Source organism: Vulpes vulpes, chromosome 11 (genome assembly GCF_048418805.1).
Source record: "Vulpes vulpes isolate BD-2025 chromosome 11, VulVul3, whole genome shotgun sequence".
NCBI classification, from domain to species: Eukaryota; Metazoa; Chordata; class Mammalia; order Carnivora; family Canidae; genus Vulpes; species Vulpes vulpes.
The window spans coordinates 8,091,430-8,100,354 of NC_132790.1; the positions used below are offsets into that span (position 1 = coordinate 8,091,430).

Here is an 8,925-nt window from a genome sequence, read left to right on the forward strand (position 1 = left end):
AGGTGCCTTGGGCAAGTCACTTACTCTCCCTGAGTCCCCCTTTCCTCAGCTGTAAAATGGGGGTGATAAATAGACCTAATTATAGACCTTCCTCATGAAGTTTTAGGAAGCTGGCTTAGAGCATCAGCTGGCCCAGAATGGGCAGTTTCCTCATGTTGGATGCTATTATTACTATTAATATTACATGTTGCTGTTATTACAGGGTCGGCAAGAAATAAATAAATACTGCATGTGGCAGCACCCATACCAGCATTCGCCTGTGGTTCTGTGGGCTTTCTTTTTTTTTTTTAACTTGAAATTTCTCATTTTATTTTTCTAGCCTTATTGAGCTAAAATGGACATACACCATTATATAAGTTTAAAGTGTATGATGTAATTATTTGATGTCCATATGTATTGCAACATGATTACCGGGATAGGTCTAGTTAGCATATCCATCACCTCAGGTGGTTATATTTTGCATGTGTGTGGTGGGAACTTTTAAGATCTACTGTCTTAGCAGCTGTCTACTATACATTATACCACATGGTTAACTGTGGTCACCACCCTGTCCATTACATCCCCAGGACTTATTCATCCTAGAACTAGAAGTTTGTACCCTTTGATCACCTTCACTCACTCCCTCCATCCATCCCCCATTTCCCACCCCCTACGTCTGCTAACTACCAATCTGTTCTCTATGCGTTTGATTTCTTCAGATGCCACACATAAGTGAGATCATACAGCATTTGTCTTTGTCTGATTTATTTTACATAATATAATGCTCTCAAGATCCATCCACAGTGTTACAAATGGCAGATTCCCTTCTCTTTTATGGCCAAATAATATTCCAGTGTGTGTTTGTGTCTGTGTGTGTGTGTCTTTATCCACTCATCCATCAATAAACACTTGGTTGTATATTGTAAATAGTGCCGTAGTGAATATGGGAGTGCAGATATCTTTTCAGGTCAATGTCTTCTATTCCCTTTGGATAAATATCCAGGAGTGGAATCACTCAATCATATGTTAGTTCTAGTTCCAACTTTTCGAGGAACTTCCATACTGTTTTCTATAGTGGCCATACCAGTTGACATCCCCATCAATAGTGCACAAGGGTTCCCTATTCTCCACATGCTTACCGGCACTTGTTATCTCTTGTCTTTTTGATAACAGCCATTTTAACAGATGTGACGTAATACCTCATTGTGCCTTTGATTTGCATTTGGCCTGATGGTTAGTGAAGTTGGTCCACTGGCTTTCTTGTTCAACACAAATGAGAAGTTGTTACTAGACCCCTAGAGACTCCTTTTATAAAAATCTCCTTTCCACTACGAACCTTGCAATTTGAAAGCCATTGTCTCCTATAATAAGTCAATTTTTGGAAGGTAATTAATATTTCCATTTTTCATTAATCAAGGATATACGATGGCCAATCCAAACTCCTGCTCTCCAGGGAATAACCTGTTTCCATGCTGGCCAGTTATAATTCTTGCCAAAAGCAAAGACATTTATCGCCCAAGTTCATGTCCCTACAATCTGACTAGGATAAAGTAGAAGATACCAGTCGGGCTTTGGGGAATGCCAGAAATGGTTTCCAGTAGCTACTGCCTTCATCCTGAAGCCCAAGGACACCAGCCTAAAAATATGGGATAATCTTAGACCTTAACTTCTAGAATCCAGTTCAGGGCCAAGGTTAGGGACCACATCTGGATTCTGACACTAACTGCATCAAAGACCTGGGAGAGGTCACCTAACTTTTCCATGTTTGTTCAGCTGGAATAACACTGACCTTGGAAGGCTCATGAGGCTTTAGTAGTAGGTACCAAACAAATATCAAATCTCTAATTTGTTTCCCAAACTTTAGTGAATATTGGAACTACCTGAGGATCTTGTAAAATGCAGATTCTTTACATGTTTGGGTTGGGGACGGAGATTCTGCATTTGTAACATGAACCCAAGTGAGCTGATGGCACTGGTCCCTGGGCCACAGCTTTGGTAGCAAGGTTCCCATATACCCTCCAGATAGGGTCTTAAAAGACAGGTCAGTGGGGTTCAGTCCAGGAGATCCTGGTTCTAATTCAGACAGCACGGTGCAGTCAACAGAGAGAGAGGTCTTTGAGATTGGACAGACCTTGATTTTAATGCCAGTAGAACTCTTGCCAGTTGGGTAACATTAGGGAAGTTGGTTAATTTCACCAAGACTTGGTTTTCTCTCCTGGAGACTGGAGACAAAACTATCTACACCTCATTAGATGGCTTGGAACAGTCCCAGGGACCATGTACATAAGGCCCTTAACATAGGACTTGGCACATACTAGATGCCCAAGGAAATGTCAGTCTCTGTTGAATCCCTAACCTTCGACTCCCTGCATTTGCAACCTGAATCAGGTTACTTAACCTTTCTTGGCCTGGGGTTGAAGCCTGTGAGCTATGCCACCAGCTTCTCTGCTTCTGTTTTCCTAGCTATGGTCCTGGGTCCTAATACACCTATGGCTACAGCCTCAGGCCTATCTCCCTAATTTAGGTACTTCCTCAAAAGGTCTGCCCCGAAGGGGCCCATGCTCTTGACCTCAGAGGCACATATGCCGTATGCTCACGGGGGCCCTACTGGGCAGCAAGAAGATGGATCTCTGCGTTGTTGGGAGCTGAGTTGAGAACCCTAATTTTCAAACCCCTAGTTTGGGCCTGTTACACCCTAAATGTCAACATGGAATGGAGTTCAGCTCAGAAATGATGAGACTCTGTGATCAAAGGAGGTGGATGAAACTACTGACATATAATTTATTAATAAGAGATAAAGAGAATGCTAATTAGGGCAGAGCTTGCAAGAAGGCGAATTCCCATAGTAAAACTTTAAGGAATGCTCAAATGATTACCATTTTAATTAAAAGCATATCACCCATGCAAACGGCAAGCCACCCCTTCTCCGGTGAGAACTGCTGGCTGCATCTTCCAGGCACGCAGAGGCCATCAGCTGCCCACATCGGGCCGAGCAGCAGTCCCCACCTGGTCCTCACCGAGGTGTCCATTAAACCGAGGTCAGACGTGGGAGCTCCTCCTCTACCCTGCGCCCTTCCTTTGAGGGGCAAAGTATGGCCATACCTCATGCCCCAGTAGATATTCCAGGTCCTAAGGGGACACATGCCCCCCTCCCCAGCCTTCCTTTCCATTCCAGCAACTTCCTAACTGTTCTCCCTGCTTCCCATCTCACCTGCTGTTCCCGTGGTTGCCTGAGCGATCTTGCTAACGTGCTAATCTAGCACATCTCTCGTCTGTCTGGAAAACCTCTAGTATCTCCTTGTTAACCACACCGGTAGGAATAGCAATGAGTTCCTGAGTACTCTCTATGAGCCAGGCACTGTACTAAGCACTCATTTCATATTCACAACAACCTAACAAGATAAATGTTAATCCCATTTCAAAAATGAGAAAATTGAGGTTAAAAGGTGTGACATTTCTGGGACAGTCATGCAGTTCGGTAGCGTCAGAGTAAGGACTTGAACCAGGATCTGAAATGAACTTCAAAGCCTACCTTCTTAACCATTAGCCTGTGCTGTCTCTGTGGCTGCTTTTTGCTATGGGGTAAAGTCACAGTTTCCTCATATGGGAGTCCAGGCCTCTCACAGTTGGCCTCACATGCTCCACACCCTCACCTCCTGTGGGTCAGACATTGCCTGGTGCTCCTGCAGCACAGAGCTGTGGGCTATGCTCCTGCCCTCTGGCCTCGGTGTCATCCATGACCCCCCATATCTCCAGGACTGTGCAGATGCTCTGCATTCCCACTTTCCCTCTAACTTCCTCCCCAGAGATCTTTCCTCACCTACCAGGCAGGTTTACCCTTTCCCTTTCCATGCTCCTATACTACCCTACCCTTGCTCCCTGCACAGCTCTCCCTCCACAAGGCACGGAGTTCCCAGGAGGCAGGGACTGTGCTATGCACCTTGGCATTCTCAGCCCCTAGCCCAGTGCCCGGTACCGAGTAGGTGCTCTGTAAGTGTTCACCAAAATTGTTCAACCAACAGTTAGCCATGCACTGCAGCTGGCACTGTGGATACAGCAAGGAACGGACTAGACCAGGTCTCTGTCCTTGGGCAGCTTACCAGACAGCGGGAGGAGGAATGCAAGAGACAAATAAGAAGATTAATGAACAAGATGATACTAGAGGATGGAAAATGCTCTGTAGGAGCTCAAGCAGAGAAATACAATAAATTGTAACCAGAGTAATAACCAAGAAGGGCCCACAAGATGGTGCAATGTAAGTAAGAGACCTGAACGATGAGAAGGAGACACACAGCTGGGGGGGATCTACAAGTGCAAACGTCCTGGGGTGGGAACACATTCGGTGGGCCTGAGGATAAGAAGAAGGTACCTGGTAGGGATAGAGAAGAGGGAGAGAAAGCACCTGTCCCAGAGAAGGTTCCACTGTGAGCTGGTTCCAGGGAACAATTATCAAGAGGATAGAGAGAACCTGGTTATATTGGAGTCCAGCTTTCACTCAGCCCTGTGGTCACATACCACACGGAGAATTCCCAGGAAGTCCCCAGGACATGCAAGGAAGCGGTTAGCTGATGACCTTCTTAGGAAGGTGAGGAAATTGTTCACACCAATGGTTCTCAAGCCTGGGGAAGGGGTTGGTTCCTCAGGGAACACTTGGCAATGTCTCGAGATATTTTTTGTTCTCTCACCTGGGGTTGTGGGTAAAGTGCAGAGATGCTGCTAAACATCCTACAACGCACAGGACAGTCCCCAGTGCCAAGAGTTACACTACAGCCTTAACTCACTGAAGGGCTCACAGCAACGGACTCTGGTCAGCTCTGTGACTAGGCCTGGGCCAATAGCCAGCTCTGTCCCATCACTCAAACTCACTCAAATTCACTTTTCCCTCCCACCTCCTGCTCAAGAAGCCTTCTCATGGCAACAGAGAAGACCAGACAACCTTTGCCAGCCCCTCTCTGATCAAGGGAACTCCATTCAGCACCACTCTGGGTGGACACCAGCCCTTGACATGCAAAAATGTGGTCTAAGAGATCACTGGACTCTGAGTCCACAGGATTGGGTATGAGTTACCTCCACACCCAAAGTCAGAGGTCTCTCTTCCTATTGACCTATCCAGGGGCCACTCCATTTCCCATAAGAGCATAGGAGACCCTGAAACAAATTATCTTCCTCGTTTATAAGGGGCAACATGATTCGTCATATTATGGGAAGGGGTTGCCCTGGGGCTCTTGAGTTCAAGAAGTTGCCTGCAGTGCTACTACTAAGTTTAGTTCAAGAATTACACATCAGTGCTAGCAGGGAGGTAGGGGGCTTGGTGGAATCCAGAGCTCTTGCCTTTATTTTTATTTTTTTAAGATTTTATTTATTTGAGAGAGAGAGAGAGAAGCAGACCCCCCACTGAGAGGGGGAGCCCTACCTGGGGCTCCATCTCAAGACCCCGGGATCATGACCTGAGCCCAAGGCAGAGGCTAAACCAAATGAGCCACCCAGGTGCCTCTGGAGCCCCGGGCTTGAGATACTTTGCTTTGCAACCTGGTGCTTCTCAACCTCAGCTACTTCATTTATGAAATGAGACTAATAATATATCCTGAACGCCCCCCCCCTTTTCTTTAGTGTAAAAGAGTAAAACATTTTTATTGTATTTTTTTTTCTTCTGAGAAAAACAGATGTGTGATAAAGGCTGTGTGTGGCAAAGTCTTGAAGGGATCAAAACTGGGCAGGGTTTTTCCAAGCCAGCATGCTCCAGTTTTGTAGAACAGCTTGAGAACAGCAGCCACCCTTGAAGATTGCATTAATACCCACCAGACAGATTGCAGCCAGCATCGCACACCTGGATCATAGCATTTCAGGCCTTCCAGCCCTGAGAGGGAGCCTCGGAGGGAGGGAGCCAGTGCATCTGGACATGCAGCGAAGCAGGATAGGGGGAAAGTGGGAGGAGAGAGAGCAAGTGCTAACTGTGATGGGGACACAGGGTAAGGGGGGCCCACGCATTGTTGGGGCTACTTGGGCGGAGTGTAGGCACTTGTAGGCTCATATGCTGCCCGGCAATGAACTGAGTGAGGTACGGTGTTGGGCAGGGGGTACTGGGGTTCGGACTCCCTGCTAGTTTGTTCTTGGCCATCTTCAAACTCCTCTTGTAGTGTTTGAGGAACTTCAGGATGGAAGAGGACGCCATTCAAAGCATTCTTGGCCACGTCTGCTTCTGAGCGACTGGAAAAACTGGCAAAACCTACAGGCTGCTTAGATGTGAGCTTTGCAAGAGGACCGCCCCAGCACTCACACAGCCTGGAAAGTAGAGAGCTCTCGAGGTGGGATACCCAGAGGGAGACCACTGACAAACAGGGTCTGGACAGGTATTTGGGTTCTTGGCCCTCTGGCCTTCCCCGAGATGACCAAATAATGGTTTATGATGATTAGCGATTATATACATCACCTCGCAGATGCACAAAGCGCTGCCGCTAGTATTATTGTCACAAAGCCTGAATGGGAAGGGGGCTTCCAAAATCCTGCCCAGTTTTGATCAAGACTTTGCCACACACAGCCTTTATCACGCATCTGCTTCTCTCAGAGGGAAAAAAAATACAATAAAAATGTTTTATTCTTTTACTCTGTCCAACAGCTTCATTTTGTTGGTGCAGGAATGGAGGCCCAGAAAAAGAAGAGACGGGCTTGTTTTCTGGGCTTGAGGAGGGTAGGGCAGATGTTATATGCATGTAGCACGGGTAAGGAAACCGAGGCCAAGCCTGACCCCAGGGGAGCCTTCCTGGATGACACCACGTCATAGCAGGTGGCAGGTGATGTCGTGTGTGGTACCGCGGGCCCTGACTCTGAGCTCCACATTCTGGGGCTGAAACCTCTCTCAGGGAGGGATGCAGTGGGATCTGCCTGTGAGGAGGAGCTTTAGCTGTGCAACTTGGCCTTTGGCTGGAAGGGGGCCACGCTCACGCCGGCTTGGAACTTTGCTGTCCAGTGGGTGGAGCCTTCATATTTCCATTTCTGGTCTCTCTGGGCTCCCTCCCTCCCTTGGTGACTCCATTCCCTCCCACCACCTTTAGTTCCACCTCTATACTGGAAACTCCCAAACTGACTATGTCCTGCTGATTCTGAGACACATTCTAATATCTTTGAAGTTGGGATGTGCCCCAGTTCAACTAGCAGCGCTCTTTCATAGGAGTCCGTAACATACTGGTGGTCTCACAGTCAGCGGCGTCTTATAGGTGATGAAATGTGGTGCATATTGACTGCAGATCGCCGTCTGCACTCCAGACTCATAAATCACGGTGGCTTTTCAACATCTCCCCTTGCATGGGGAATAAACACTTCAAACACAAATAATAAGATTGAATTCCTGACCTGCTGGCCCTGCCCATCTCAACAACCGGTAATTCCATCCCTACAGTCATTCAGGCCAAAATCTGGGAGTCACCCTTGACCTCTCACTTTCTTTCCCAATCTACCTCCAATCCATCAACAAGTCTTGCTGAGTCACTTCAAAATAAATCCTGAATCCGCCCACCTCTCACCCATTCACCACCACTGCCCTGATCAAGCCACGCCCGTCCCTTACCTGGATTCTAGCAATCGCCTCTGCCCGGGACCACGTCCAGTCTCCACTCAGTGAGCAACCAGAGGGGGCCTACGGTTAAGACAGCGCCCCCCACCCCACAACCTCCCCAGCTCTGTGCCACCTTCACCCCTGTCTCGTTACTCTGTTTAATTTTTAACATCATTAGCTGAGATTGCACAAAGTCATTGCTTTTTGCATTTACTATTTTTTCCATCAGAATGTGAGCCCCGCAAAGATGAGGATTTTGTCTCTCTTGTTTAGTGCCTAATCTCTACCCTCTGAAACAGTGCCTGGCGTGTAGCAGGTGTTCTATAAAGATTGCTTGAATGAACTGTTTCTCACAGGATGATGCTTTTGAGGGAGCACTGAAGTCAGACCAACCCGGGTTCAAATTCTGAACCTACCGCTCTGTGGCTGTGGGACTTGGGCGATTCATTCGGACTCTCTGAGCCTGTTTCTCACCTGCATGACGGGGATGAGAATACGGACCTCTCAGGGCTGACGTGAGGATTAACTGAGTTAATGTTCACAAAGCATCTGCACAGGGCCTGACGCTCAGCAGGCACCCCCTTGTCACTTATTACCAGTATTACTATTGTTATTCCAACCTCTAGAGCTGGAGCACTGGGGCTTGTCACCAAACCAGGGCACATCTTAGGGGGAGGTGAGCCCGGAGGTGTGCGTGCCCTGAGTAGGAGGGAGGGAGGGCAGGCTGGGATCCGGGTCCCCACGATGTCATACATCAGCAGCGTGACCTCGGGGGAGCTGTCTCGCCCCTCTGAGCTTCGGTGTTCTCACGCATGAAGAGGAGATAATGACCGCATCTATTTTCTCCGATTGTTACGAGCATCGCTGGTGCACGCACGCAGCACATGGCAAATTCTAAGCAAATATTAACTCACATTATTACCATCTAACCAGCTTCTCCCACAAACACAGAGCCCGCTCCCGGAACCTGATGCCCAGGGCGGGGCTCTGACCTCCCGCCAGCCTGCCTTCCTGGACCTCCCACGGTAGAAGGAGCCTGCAGTCACTTTTCTGTAGCTACAGCAATCCCCCAAGAGACAACCTCCCCGGCCCCAGGCCCCCCCCCCATACAGAGGCAGCCCCCGCACCTGCCTCCTTGCCAGGGTGGCAGGGATGCGAATGCTGGGCTCTGGTCCTCCTGCCTGCGACCTCCCCCACCATTTCCGGCAGCAGCCTGGTGAGGGTGGTCCCCCTGCGGCCACCAGCGTGCTTCGCTGGGCTCCCCGACTTCCACCGGAGGAAGGGCAGTGGGGAGCCTCTGAGTTTTCCATTCTAAATTATTCCCCATGACCTTCCAGCAACCTCTACATCCTCAGCAAAGGAGCTAAATGGCAGAAAGCAGATCCCCCCACCCC

General features: G+C 48.6%; 1 pseudogene; it reads right to left on the reverse strand.

Moving 5' to 3' along the window:
* Positions 1-273: 273 nt before the first annotated feature.
* On the reverse strand, positions 274-8,011 carry LOC140594480 (RNA-binding protein with multiple splicing-like; annotated as a pseudogene).
* Between the last annotated feature and the right edge of the window lie 914 nt (positions 8,012-8,925).